Source organism: Mesoplodon bidens, assembly GCF_964165515.1.
Source record: "Mesoplodon bidens genome assembly, chromosome: 8".
Lineage (NCBI taxonomy): Eukaryota > Metazoa > Chordata > Mammalia > Artiodactyla > Ziphiidae > Mesoplodon > Mesoplodon bidens.
Window position 1 is genome coordinate 10,159,230 of NC_138165.1, and position 14,529 is coordinate 10,173,758.

The 14,529-nt window shown below is 38.9% G+C and overlaps 1 protein-coding gene and 1 pseudogene across 6 annotated transcripts in view; one reads left to right on the top strand and one right to left on the bottom strand.

The window, feature by feature from the left end:
* DPP10 (dipeptidyl peptidase like 10) overlaps nt 1-14,529 on the bottom strand; it is a gene marked incomplete at both ends in the record, with an annotated part of 1,352,958 nt that overhangs the window by 374,773 nt on the left and 963,656 nt on the right. The window lies entirely within an intron of this gene.
* LOC308621742 (mitochondrial import inner membrane translocase subunit Tim17-A-like) lies at nt 8,224-8,528 on the top strand (annotated as a pseudogene). The gene has a single exon. The product of its transcript is annotated as a mitochondrial import inner membrane translocase subunit Tim17-A-like (transcript).

Genomic DNA, 14,529 nt, shown 5'->3' on the forward strand with positions numbered 1-14,529 from the left:
ACCACCTCTTTCTCTGCACCTCTGTGATCAGAAGCAACAATCAGCAAATAGAACACTGATCTCCAAAGGAAGATATGGTGCTCTTTGTCCACTCTGGCTCCTGCAAGCTTCTCCTGTAACATGTGCACTGCCTCTTTTCCCAGGTTGAAGTGTGAAGGAGGGGTAACTTGTACTGTGCAAAGAGTTGAAATTGACTGTTATCTTCAATTTGCTATCCAAACCCTCCCCTTGGAAGTTACAAACCTTCAACAGACTCCAGAGTTTCAAGAGTTATATCAGACAGATTCTTCCAGTACAGTTGTTGTCTAGTTAGGGAGATAAAGTCCTACCTAGACCCATCTTTGAAGAAGCCTTCCCCTGTATTTATGACTTAAATGGTAACACAACTTACTTTAGAAATTAATGAAAATATTAAAAAAAGAAATAAAAATTCTATGAGTTCTTGTGATAGTTTGCTTTATGTGTCACCTTGACTGGGCAAAGGGATTCCCAAATAGGTGGTAGAACATTTTTTCTTGGTGTGTCTGTGAGGATGTTTCCGGAAGAGATTAGCATTTGAGAAAGACTGAGTAAAGAATCTCACCAATGTAGGTGGGTAGTATCCATTCAAATGAGGGTCTGAATAGAACAAAAAGGCAAGAGAAGAGTGAATTTGCTCTTTTTGCTTAAGTTGGGGCAACTCTTCTCCTACCTTCAGACATCAGTGGTCCTGTGGCACTTTGGACTCAGACTGAATGAAACCCATTAGTTTTCCTGATTCTCCAGCTTGCAGATGAAAGATTGTGGGCCTTCTTGACTTCCATCACTGTATGATCCAATTTCTATAATAAATTAACCTCCCTCTCTCTCTCTCTCTCCCTCCCCCTCCTTCCCTCCCTCCCTCTCTCTCCTTCTCCCTCTAGATAGATACATAGATAGACAGACAGACAGATGATAGATAGATAGATAGATAGATAGATAGATAGATAGGAAGAAAATTGGTCTTGTATCTCTAGAAAACCCTGACAAAGATAATACAATTAGCTTTATCTTTTTACATTAAGCATTTTAAATCAGACTGGATGAACTTTTGTACACCAATTTTAACCCTAATGGTAGAAAAGGTTATGCTAGATTCTTTCATATTATTTTACAATTTTTTAATGGCTGCAAAATATTCCTTTATGCAACATGCATCGAATTATTAAATTTTTATTTCTGTACTGTTGATGATGACATTTCTTTGCAGTAGCAGAAATAGATTCTGAAACTTCATTAATGTTGTATATCATCAAGATTTCCACCTTCAGATTGTTATCCAAGATTTTGCAGAAGTAGAATTTCATAGTATTTGTATTTCTTTTGCATAATTTTTGATTGTTTATAAGTTTAATATTTGTATTTTAACCATGATGTTTAAATTTCTTAAAAGTAATACACATTTTTAATGTAGTATTAATAAACTGGAGGTGGAAGGAGTTCTCTGGACCCCGTTCTCTGTAGGATTGATAGAGTTTTTTTAGAGGTATATATCACAATGTATATCTTTTAAATAGAAAAGAACAAAGAAATGTTATATTTATCTACAGATAAATCCAATTCCCTTTTATTGAGGGCCCTAGTTCAACTCCTGGCACAGTGTTAGAAAGCTTTCTTGCTTAAGCCTCCTTGCTGGCTGGGAAAAGCACCAGTGGCCCTCAGGTTGGCCCTCTCCCAGCATTTCCCAAAGTGCCACAATTACCACTTTTCAAACACTCATCAGAATTCCCATCAGATTCCCTCAGAATAAGAGATCTCCTCCAAATGTTAGTAAATGAAACCAATTCACAGAAAGATTAAAAGATATGCTGTATTTCAAAATATGCTTCAAAGACTCTAACACAAATTTCAGTAAAACTGATCCATCAGCAAAAAGTTATGAGATTGTTAAACAAAGCTAAACATATTTGACTGTTTACATTTACTGTAGTGATATTCAGCTATTTTACTATGATGAAATATTTCACAAAACCTCAATTGTGATTATTTCCACCATATTTTTTCTTTTTTTTCTAGTAATGGGGGGATATATTAACATTTTATAAAAATGATGGTGTGCTACTCTTGGGGCATATTGTAAACTATAATTTGTATTTATTGAAAGAGGTGTGTTAGCTTCTTGAAGACACTCCATATTTAATAACTATATTTGTATAAACCAAATTAAACAATTACTAATGTGAGGGGTCACTATGTTCAAAGGTCATGGTTGAGGTATTGCTGTTTCTTATGCTTCCAGAATCTCTGTGGTTGAATTCCTAAGAAGAAATTCCATGGAATTCCATGTGGTCTCTGGTGCCTTTTTAAAATCCCTGCCTCCATGGGTTGAACACATTAAAGCCTGGCTGAGAGGCAAGAGGATACTTATGGCTTCTCACCCTATTCTCTTTTATATAAAATACTTGTTTTAGTTTTTAGAGCAGCATGGTGTTAAAATTTAGATTTTTAAGGAAAGGAAAGTTTTCACTTAAACTTTGAAAGAAATCTAAATGCCCTATTACAATTGAAGAAAGAATTTCACTTTTGTGGTTATGGACATTCAGCAAATAATCGTGTGATTTTATAGTTAATAGTTCCTTGTATAATGATGTACCTGATGTTACAAAATATAAAGAATGCTGGCTAATGACAGGATTTAGCCATTCCTGGGTTCAAGAACTTAATACCATTTCAAATCACCCTGAATATCAATTCTACTCCTAACAAAAATTTCAACCCCAATAAACACATCCAAAAGTTCCGGGTTCTTACTGAGCCTGTAGTCCATCAGTAGGATGCTCTCTCTCTTTCATCCATGATAGTTTTATAACAGAGTCAATGATAGGCCAACCTCTAAACATTGCTAGATAATATTCATACACACACACACACAGACACATACACACACAGACACACACACACACAGCTGCAGTCCTGTATATAAAATACACAAGAAAATGACCATTTTCCATATCTCACAAAAAGAAACAGTACCCTAAAACACCATTAAATAGTTAATACAGCTTGATAAAATCTTCGCAATCTAAGTGAACATAAAGTTAACTGATTTCTAGAGTGTTGCATAAAACTGCACTCTTTATGCTCCTACAATATTCTCCATGGCAGTTAGCCAGAGAGAACCTTTGGAAGACTGAAAACTCATCCTGGAGCTATTGAAGTTTATTCTTGCCCATTCTGAAAAATTGGCTGATATTGATAATTGTTATAAAAAGTTTTACCCCATGAGCCTCATTGGCTGCCAAGAATGTAATTGAGCTGAAATGGAAGGCTGGTATTAAGCTTGCATCCGGTTCTGAGTCAAGGAGCCCTCACTCCTTGACTAGCATCAAAGGAACCTTCTTTCATTTGGGGAGAACAATTTGATGATAGTGGAGTTCATTTTGAGAAATTGTCCCAGCTTGTCCAAACTGATGGCAAGTTGGATCGGATTTCAAAATAAATAAATAAATACCTGTAGGAGTTGAGGTTATTATTCCGGCTCAAAAAAATCAGATTAGAAAGTATTTATTAGGTATCTACAATGCATGAGGCATGATTCCACTCAAGATTTTACCCAACATGATGATACAATGTTAATTCTGACCCCCTTTTTCACTAAACAAATGTAACAAAACACAGTATTCTATAATAATAAAAAAATTGTGACACTTTTAAACCATGTTTTCATTTATTATTTTATAATATGATTTTAGTGAAATTCAGCACTTACATACATTCTTAAAATGGAACCTTATGTATATCCTGTTGTCCTGAAAGATACAACTGTCTTCCTGGATGTCATCTCAATTTCCTCTCATGATCTGCTCAAAAGTGGCAAATGTATGTATTTGGTCGTTTATTTTGAATCTCTTGAAATTTCAACTTAACAATGTACTTCAGCAACAAAATTCAATAAATATTCATTAAGTTTGTACTATGTATCAGGAAATACCTATTCTATGTGCTAGAGATACAAAACATCCTCACTCATTAAGGAGTTCAGAGTTCAATGGGGGATACAGGCAAATAAAACTATTTCCATAAAAAGAGGAGTACAGTACTGTGATTAAGAGTAAAGACTTGTGTTATCAACTAAAGGTAGAAATCAGCCACATGTACTTTAAAACACTAGCCCAAATTGAGATATCCTGTAAGTATAAAATACACACTGCATTTTGAAGACCTCATATAAAATATATAAAATACCTCATTTTTAAAACTAATTTTTAATACTGTACTGATTATGCTTGAAATGTTATTTGGGATATATTGTATTAAACAAAATGTATTAACACAATTAATTTCACCAGTTTCCTTTTACTTTTTCAATGTATTCTTTCGAAAATTTATGAATTACATCACATTTGTAACTCAGATTTCTATTGGACAGCGTTGGTTTGTATACTGATGCTACTAGACCTTTTGTCTTAAAAACTCATTCTATCACTTACTAGCTGTAAGACCTTAGGCAAGTACTAGTTTGTTTGTTTGTTTGTTTTTTGCTTCAGTTTCCTCATGTATAAGAAGAGGCTGATAACAATTATAGTTGTTTACTCAATAGGGTTGTTGGGATAGTAAGTGAATCAAAACATCTAAAAGGTGACTATTATTAAATATGTAAGCATTAAGTAGTCACATAGAAAGAGTACCTATCTCAGGCCAGAAGAAGTAAACTCAGAGAATTCCAAAAAGAAAAAAATAATAATAATGTAAAAAATATAATAAAAAATATAAAAAATAATAATAAACCTTCAAAGAATGTCAGAAAGCTCTCCCACTGTAATAGGAGGATACGAGTATTTCCAAGACTAGGGACAATATAAATAAAGTCATAAAACTTGAAAGAACCAAGGTCTATTCCAGGAACTGAAAGTGGTTTTCAACGTGTAGGATTGCAAACTTCTTCGAAGCAATGGTGGGAAGAGAGACTGAAGAGGGGAGAAAAGCCAGGTCACTACACTGCCCAACACTATTTTAAAGAATTTATGAAATTAGGAATCCCCTCTATCAAATTAACCATATTGTTTTAGGAGAGTCAAAGGAGATACACAAAGAGAAGAAATGAAATGGGAATAAGTGATGTCATGAAGGAGATTGCTAAGATATTAATAAAAGAATTTCTGAGTAGTAAGGCATATTACTTCCCCATTCTAACCCTTAAGGCAGGATGCTTTTGATAGCTATCCAGTTATCCTTTTCTACTAATTGAGCCTATTAAGCCAACAAGCCTCTAAAACTTGTACTCATTTAATACACCCACTATAAGCTAGGTTATGAAAATAAATTTTGGATTTTGTAAATTGGGCACGTTCACCAAAATAAATATTAATGCTCAGATTCTATTACGGTAATGGATAGACAACAACACTCATAGGTTCTTTATAACTTATAAGGACAAAACAGAGTCAGAGAGATCTACCTCCCAGGTGAAAGAGAAAAAGTTGAAAGCTCTCAGGAAAAGGTTCCTTTTGTATTAGAGGTATAGGTAGTGTTAAAAGTTAAACTGAGGCACATAAAATTTTTTTAAAGGTTTATTTATGCAAGCCGATTCAAATTGGACAGCACCAAACCAAAAATGGTTAGGAGCTCCCTGATGACAGAAGCTAGGGAAACGGTTTTCATAGAGAAGTCGCAGAAGAAAAACAAATACGTTATTCGATTGGCTATACTTAAGCAGTTGTCCTATATGGAAAAGCGGGCTACTTGTGATCGGTTGTTCTTTTGGGTTTTTTTTTTTTTGGATTCTGGTGCATTGATTCTGCCTTAGGTTTTGGTTTGCTCAGTAGGCTGCCGAGGCATTAGAGCCACCTCAGTCTAATAGACTCCTTGTTTAATTAATTTTATTGTAGTTACAATGATATATCATAAGGGCATTAAAATAATAAGAAAGGAGACTCTTCTGGAAGGAATTATTGTGGATTAAATTTTAAATATGTTGAATAAGGTAACATTATCAAAAGTGAAATGAACAAATATATGTATATATCCTATATACTAAATTTGTGATAGGGTAACCTATAACAATTAGCAACCAGCAATAGTATCTGAAATAATTTTAATTTTGATTGCATCACTTTGTTTTCTCCCTTAGTAAGATTCACTGCTTCGTCCTCAATGTCTTAAACAGCTAGATACAAACAGCAGGGCTATGCCAACATTCTACGACAGTACCAAAGTGCACATTTCCAGTTGATGATATCACAGTAGGTACCCACCCTAAATATCTCTCGGTAGTGTGTTATTAGCATACATCTCAAAATTTGCCATGTTCACCTCTTTGTCACACCCCATCACAGTGTTGAATGTGTCACTGGAAGACCAGCAGTTTTGCCCTTATGTAAGGCACACTCTGTCTCTCATAACAGTAGTGTTGTCCTGTACAGTCTCATTAACAGACTATATTTATCACTCGTTCATGGCTCAACACTACAAACTCCTGCCATGTATGTCTTTTCTTTATGTAAAAAAAAGGTACTTAGCGTCCTTGAGGTTTAGAAATTAATGACACTAATGACATTAATATCAGTATTAATTTTGCAAAGAATAAAATTTTAGCTAAGACTGAGATGCATCTTCAGATGAGTGAGAACTAAAAAGGAAAGAAAAATGTTACAGTGAGTAAATATTACACTAAATCATCTCTAATATTATTTCAGGACTTAAGCTCCTAGGGGGCTATATTTTTACTGACCATTTACTAAATTTCAAACCTAACTGAGATTATTTGGAGAAGAGAGCATGGAAAACCACATTTTGAAAACAATGAGTGATATCAAGAAAGAAGCAGAAATGGCCTCAGTGTTGGGAGAGCATATCGGGGAAATGCTCAAGCAAACAGTGATGGAACGTGACAGAGCTATTAAAATCCAACCCACACAAACATTCAAATCGTTTCTCATCTGGACACAGTTTCTTCTTCTACTCTGAACTGCAATTACAATGAATGGGCTTCAACCCTCTCAACTGGTGCCCAGTGAGAGAGGCATGTTTATGCTCTCAAATATTTGGGCCATCCATTTGTTCATATGCTATGGTTTGATGCCCAGGTTTCTTTCTGTGCCGTGAAATCCTGGTCCAGGATGAAACTGGAAAAAGACGGTGCAGTGACAGGATGATAAATGAGGTTCACCACGATGAAAGGCTGGGCTGTCCTCTTGTATTCTTGGCAACAGAAACAGATTTACCAACACGTCTGCCCCAAAACACATTCTTCTATAAAGTTTTAAAATCAATCAGCTAAGGGAATTGTCTGGCAGTCCAGTGGTTAAGACTCTGGGCTTTCACTGCTGAGGGCATGGGTTCAATCCCTGGTTGGGGAACTAAGATCCTGCTAACTGCACAGTGTGGCCGAAAAATTTAAAAATTTAATAAAACAAAATCAAGCAGCTAATAACCACATTGTATCAAAGGGCTAACAGGAAAATCCTCTCTTTTTGTTTGTGCATAGATACCCAAATTCAAAGTTCTTCTTTAGGATGGGGGACTTGTATAGATAAGGATTCTGTTTGTTTGTTGCAATGCTAAACAAATTCATATTCTGAAAATTCCAAATTAAAGTACACACTAGGGTGCAACAATTCTGTTCAGTGAGGGTTCTTTCCTTTCAAACAAGATTTGTCACATTTTAAAATTGAATTTATCCAATGCATATAAAATGCAATAAAATGTACAGACCTTAACTGATATCTAAAAGTTTAAGAATCTGTCTTTTAAGTAAAACCTAGAACTAACTTCTCTTTAAAAGTAATCTCAATGTGATTGTAGAACTTTTGAAAGGATGTTAATTATGTTAATTCTTTGAACAGAGATAAAATTAAAGTCAAAAAGGTTTTAGTCACAGTAGTAGAGAGGCAGCACCTTCTAACTAGCAGACCTTTAAAATTGACTATGGGCTAAAATCACAAAGTACAAAACAGCAACCAGTAAATCTGTCATGTGGTTTATTCATCTCAGTCAGATAACAAATTGTCATCTAAAATTTAATCAACAATGCCCCTAGATTAAACTGAATTTGAAAATTTATTTTGACCATGGAGTCAAGGTACAAGAGTATGCGTGCGAATTGTGGATGACTGTGGTAGGGCCTTTAAGATGAGAACCATAGGTGATGGTAATCAAAGGTTTTTGCAGTTCTCCAGTGGGAGTAAACCACAGACTAGGAAGGAGTTTGACAGCTATTAAAACCAGGGCTCTGCAGTTGAGAGGTAGCTTTGCTGTTTGGGGAAGGTCTGTTTTCCATGACTGACTGCAGTATGGTTCAAGTCAGAGGGAAAGAAGATCCCTGGAACTCCATCATGAGCGGTGCCTTAACAGGAGCCATACTGGCAGCAAGAAACAGACTAGTGGCCATGGTTGGGTCAGCTGCGATGGGTGGCATTCTCTGGGCTTTAATTGAAGGAGCTGGTGTCTCCTAGACAAGATTTGCCTCTGCCCAATTTCCCAATTATCCTCCATTTGCTGAAGACCCCTTGCAATGGCCTTCAGCCCAGTTACCATACTCACCTCTTGGAGACTATGGACAATATCAATAGGATTTCTTTCCCAGGATTTCTTTAATGGAATGAGGAAAGGATTTCAAACTGTTTTTCAAATGATAGGTGGGACAACTATGGCCAAACAGACTATGAAGAGACATTTAGCATCTTCTTCTATTTAAAGGAACATGGGTGTGGGGTTTCCTAAAAGATAATACATTAATTTATTCATACTTGGATTGCATTTGTGATTAAATAAATGTCTAAAATCTTTCAAAGGAAACACAATAAGTGCTAGGAAGATGAAGGACCAAATGGCAAGCAGCAATGAAGTATGACCAACATATCCTTGTGGACTTCTCTGCCTGGTTTTGTTCTGTTAGTCAAACAATAAAAAAAAAACTCCTGGACATTGCTCTTAAAAAAAAAATACTTACTTTAGAATAATTTTAATTTGAAAATAGATTTAGTCTTTCCTTACACCCTTCTAATTTAAAACAAAATAAATTTATATTTCTGTTTTCTTTACATAATTTTCTTGATTCTCCTCTTCCTTTAAATTCTTCCAACATCCACTGAGCAGAACTGGAACACAGCATTCAGATAAGGCCCTGATTCTGCTGTCTCAGTTTACGTTTATAAGCTCTCCTGATTGCTAAGGGTTACAATCTTTGCTTCACAAGGCTCTGCCTGGGTACAAACTGTTCTACATAATGACACTTACTACAGAAGTCAAAAGTAAACACTCAAGTATCATTATGCAATAATCATTTTTAAAATTGCATTAAAAATATCTTGTGTTCTTCAGTTTGCCACATTAAAATGCAGGCAGTCCAGTTCAATAAATCCCAGAAGAGTAGTGAGTATCAGAATCTAGTCTCGGTAGAGGGACGTGCACTCCCTCTTGCGAGAGCAGCAGAATCACAACTAACTGCTGAACAATCACTGACAGGAAGACACTGGAACTCACCAAAAAAGATACCCCACATTCAAAGACAAAGGAGACTCTACAATGAGATGGTAGGAGGGGAGCAATCACAATAAAATCAAATCCCAAACCGCTGGGTGGGTGACTCACAAACTGAAGAACAAGTATACCGCAGAAGTCCACCCACTGGAGTGAAGGTTCTGAGCCCTATGTAAGGCTTCCCAACCTGGGGGTCCAGCAACGGGAGAAGGAGTTACCAGAGAATCAGACTTTGAAGGCTAGTGGGATTTGATTGCAGGACTTGGACAGGACAGGGGGAAACAGAGACTCCATGCTTGGAGGGCACACACAAAGTAGTGTGCACATCAGGACCCAGGGGAAGGAGCAGTGACCCCATAGAAGACTGAACCAGACATACCTGCTGGTGTTGAAGGGTCTCCTGCAGAGGTGGGGGGCAGCTGTGGCTCACCGTGGGGACAAGGAAACTGGCAGCAGAAATTCTGGGAAGTACTCCTTGGCATGAGCCCTCCTGAGTCCACCATTAGCCCCAGCAAAGAGCCTGTAGGCTCCAGTGCTGGGTGGCCTCATGCCAAACAACCAGTAGGGAGGGAACTCAGCCTCACCCAGGAGACAAACACATTAAAGTTTTACTGAGCTCTGCCCAGCAGAGCAACACCCAGCTCTACCCACCACCAGTCCCTCACATCAGGAAGCTTGCACAAGCCTCTTACATAGCCTCATCCACCAGAGAACAGGCAGCAGAAAAAAGAAGAACTACAATCCTGCAGCCTGTGGAATGAAAACCACATTCACAGAAAGATAGACAAAATGAAAAGTCAGAGGAATATGTACCAGGTGAAAGAGCAAGATAAAACCCCAGAAAAACAACTAAAAGAAGTGGAGGTAGGCAACATTCCAGAAAAAGAATTCAGAATAATGATAGTGAAGATGATCCAGGACCTCGGAAAAAGAATGGAGGCAAAGATTGAGAAGATGCAAGATACGTTTAACAAAGACCTAGAAGACCTAAAGAACAAATAAACAGAGATTAACAGTACAATAACGGAAATGAAAAATACACTAGATGGAATCAATAGCAGAATAACAGGTAGAAGAACGGATAAATGACCTGGAAGACAGGATGCTGGAAATCACTGCTGTGGAACAGAATAAAGAAAAAAGAATGAAAAGAAATGAAAAAAGCCTAAGAGAACTCTGGGACAACGTTAAATGCATGAGGCCAATCTGGGCTCTACCAGTTGAGGAACTCAGCCATTAAGATCAACAGAGAGAGCAGCAACCACAGGGAAATAGGATAAAAACGTTTGAGTCCAGAGATGCCAGAGGGCATTACAATGCGTGAATATTATCTTAGCAGCATGAGGATAGGAAATCAACTCTTCCCCAGATGCCATTTTATGGTGAGAATCAACAGATGGAGGCTAGCCATGAGACTGAGCATGTTTAACCATGGGAGACAGCATTACCTAAAGGGTAGCTGAATCTAGTGCATTATAGGTTAATGCAGAAGATTAGACACAAATAGACCAAAATAAAGTATGTTTTCCCACTGCACAGAGGTAATGACTCAAAAGGATGACCAAATCAGTTAAAAGAAAAAAAATTACGTTTTCCCTGTATATTTAAAGAGAATTATTAACAATTTTGTGATATCACTGCTCATGGATAAATATTTGTTTCGAAATCACTCTTACACTGGAGGAGCTTCAAGATGGCGGAAGAGTAAGACGCAGAGATCACTTTCCTCCCCACAGATACATCAGAAATACATCTACACGTGGAACTGCTCCTACAGAACACCTACTGAACGCTGGCAGAAGACCTCAGACCTCCCAAAAGGCAAGAAAATCCCCACGTACCTCGGTAGGGCAAAAGAAAAAAAGAATAAACAGAAACAAAAGAATAGGGACGGGACCTGCACCAGTGGGAGGGAGCCGTGAAGGAGGAAAGGTTTCCACACACTAGGAAGCCCCTTCGTGGGCGGAGACTGCAGGTGGCGGAGGGGGGAAGCTTCGGAGCCGCGGAGGAGAGCGCAGCCACAGGGGTGCAGAGGGCAGAGCGGAGAGATTCCCGCACAGAGCGTCGGTGCCGCCCAGCACTCACCAGTCCGAGAGGCTTGTCTGCTCACCCGCCGGGACGGGTGGGGGCTGGGAGCTGAGGCTCGGGCATCGGTCGGATCGCAGGGAGAGGACTGGGGTTGGCGGCATGAACACAGCTTGAAAGGGGTCAGTGCACCACAGCTGGCCGGGAGGGAGTCCGGGGAAAAGTCTGGAGTTGCCGAAAAGGCAAGAGACATTCTCTTCCCTCTTTGTTTCCTGGTGCGCAAGGAGAGGGGATTAAGAGCGCTGCTTAAAGGAGCTCCAGAGACGGGCGCGAGCCGCGGCTATCAACGCAGACCCCCGAGACAGGCATGAGACACTAAGGCCGCTGCTGCCGCCACCAAGAAGCCTGTGTGCGAGCACAGGTCACTCTCCACACCTCCCCTCCCGGGAGCCTGTGCAGCCCGCCACTGCCAGGGTTCCGTGACTCAGGGACAACTTCCCCGGGAGAACGCACGGCGCGCCTCAGGCTGCTGCAATATCACACTGGCCTCTGCCGCCGCAGGCTCGCCCCGCCTCCATGCCCCTCCCTCCCCCCCAGCCTGAGTGAGACAAAGCCCCCGAATCAGCGGCTCCATTAACCCCGTCCTGTCTGAGCGAAGAACAGACGCCCTCAGGCGACCTACAAGCATAGGCGGGGCCAAACCCAAAGCTGAACCTCAGGAGCTGTGTGAACGAAGAAGAGAAAGGGAAATCTCTCCCAGCAGCCTCAGGAGCAGCGGATTAGATCTCCACAATGAACTTGATGTACCCTGCATCTGTGGAATACCTGAATAGAGAACGAATCATCCCAAATTGAGGCGGTGGACTTTGGGAGCAATGATATATATATATCATTGGGAGCAATGATATATATATATATATTTTTTTCTCTCTTAACTTTTTGTGAGTGTGTATGTGTATGCTGCTTTGTGTGATTTTCTCTGTATGACTTTGCTTTTACCATTTGTCCTATGGTTCTGTCTGTCCATTTTTGGTTTTTTTTTTCAGTATAGTTTTCAGCTCTTGTTATCATTGATGGATTTTTTTCGTTTGGTTATTCCCTTCTTTCTTTCTTTCTTTTTAAATTATGTAAAAAAATATTTTAATCATTATTTTTTGTTTTTTATTTTATTAGACTTTATCTTTTCCTCCCTCCCTTCCTTCCTTCCTTCCTTTCTCTCTCTCTCTCTCTCTCTCTCTCTCTCTCTCTCTCTCTCTCTCTCTCCCCTTTATTCTGAGCCATGTGGATTAAAGGCTCTTGGTGCTCCAGCCAGGCATCAGGGCTGTGCCTCTGAGGTGGCAGAGCCAAGATCATTACATTGGCCCACCAGAGACCTCCCAGCTCCACGTAATATCAAACGGCGAAAATCTCCCAGAGATCTCCATCTCAATGCCAAGACCCAGCTCCACTTAAAGACCAACAAGCTACAGTGCTGGACACCCTATGCCAAACAACTAGCAAGACAGGGACAAAACCCCACCCATTGGCAGAGAGGCTGTCTAAAATAATAATAAGTTCACAGAAGGCCCAGAACACACCACCAGACATGGACCTGCCCACCAGAAAGACAAGAGTCAGCCTCATCCACTGGAACACAGGAACTAGTCCCCTCCACCAGGAAGGGGAACGAAACAAACCCACTGAACAAAACATAGACACTGGGGGCAGACACCAAAAACAACAGGAACTATGAACCTGCAGCCTGTGAAAAGGGGACCCCAAACACAGTAAGTTAAGCAAAATGAGAAGACAGATGAAGGAGCAGCAGATGAAGGAGCAAGGTAAAAACCCACCAGACCTAACAAATGAAGAGGAAATAGGCAGTCTACCTGAAAAAGAATTCAGGATAATGATAGTAAAGATGATCCAAAATCTTGGAAATAGAATGGAGAAAATACAAGAAACGTTTAACAAGGACCTAGAAGAACTAATGAGCAAACAAAGAATCATGAACAACACAATAAATGAAATTAAAAATTCTCTACAAGGGATCAATAGCAGAATAACTGAGGCATAAGAACGGATAAATGACCTGAAAGATAAAACAGTGGAAATAACTACTGCAGAGCAGAATAAAGAAAAAAGAATGAAGAGAACTGAGGACAGTCTCAGAGACCTCTGGGACAATATTAAATGCACCAACATTCGAATTATAGGGGTCCCAGAAGAAGAAGAGAAAAAGAAAGGGACTGACAAAATAGTTGAAGAGATTATAGTTGAAAACTTCCCTAATATGGGTAAGGAAATAGCTAACCAAGCCCTGGAAGCACAGAGAGTCCCATATAGGAAAAATCCAAGGAGAAACACACCAAGACACATATTAATCAAACTATCAAAAATTAAAAACAAAGAACAAATATTAAAAGCAGCAAAGGAAAAACAACAAATAACATACAAAGGAATCCCCATAAGGTTAACAGCAGATCTCTCAGCAGAAACTCTGCAAGCCAGAAGGGAGTGGCAGGACATATTTAAAGTGATGAAAGGGAAAAACCTAAAACAAAGATTACTCTATCCAGCAAGGATCTCATTCAGATTTGACGGAGAAATTAAAAACTTTACAGACAAGCAACAGCTAAGAGAATTTCAGCACCACCAAACCAGCTTTACAACAAATGCTGTAGGAACTTCTCTAGGCAGGAAACACAAGAGAATGAAAAGACCTACAATAACAAAGCCAAAACAATTAAGAAAATGGGAATAGGAACATACATATCGATAATTACCTTAAATGTAAATATATTAACTGCTCCAACCTAAAGACACAGACTGGCTGAATGGATACAAAAACAAGACCCGTGTATATGCTGTCTACAAGAGACCCACTTCAGACCTAGGGACACATACAGACTGAAAGTGAGGGGATGGAAAAAGATATTCCAAGCAGGTGGAAATCAAGAAAGCTGGAGTAGGAATTCTCATATCAGACAAAATAGATTTTAAAACAAAGACTATTACAAGAGACAAAGAAAGACACTACATAATGATCAAGGGATCAATCCAAGAAGAAGATATAACAATTGTAAA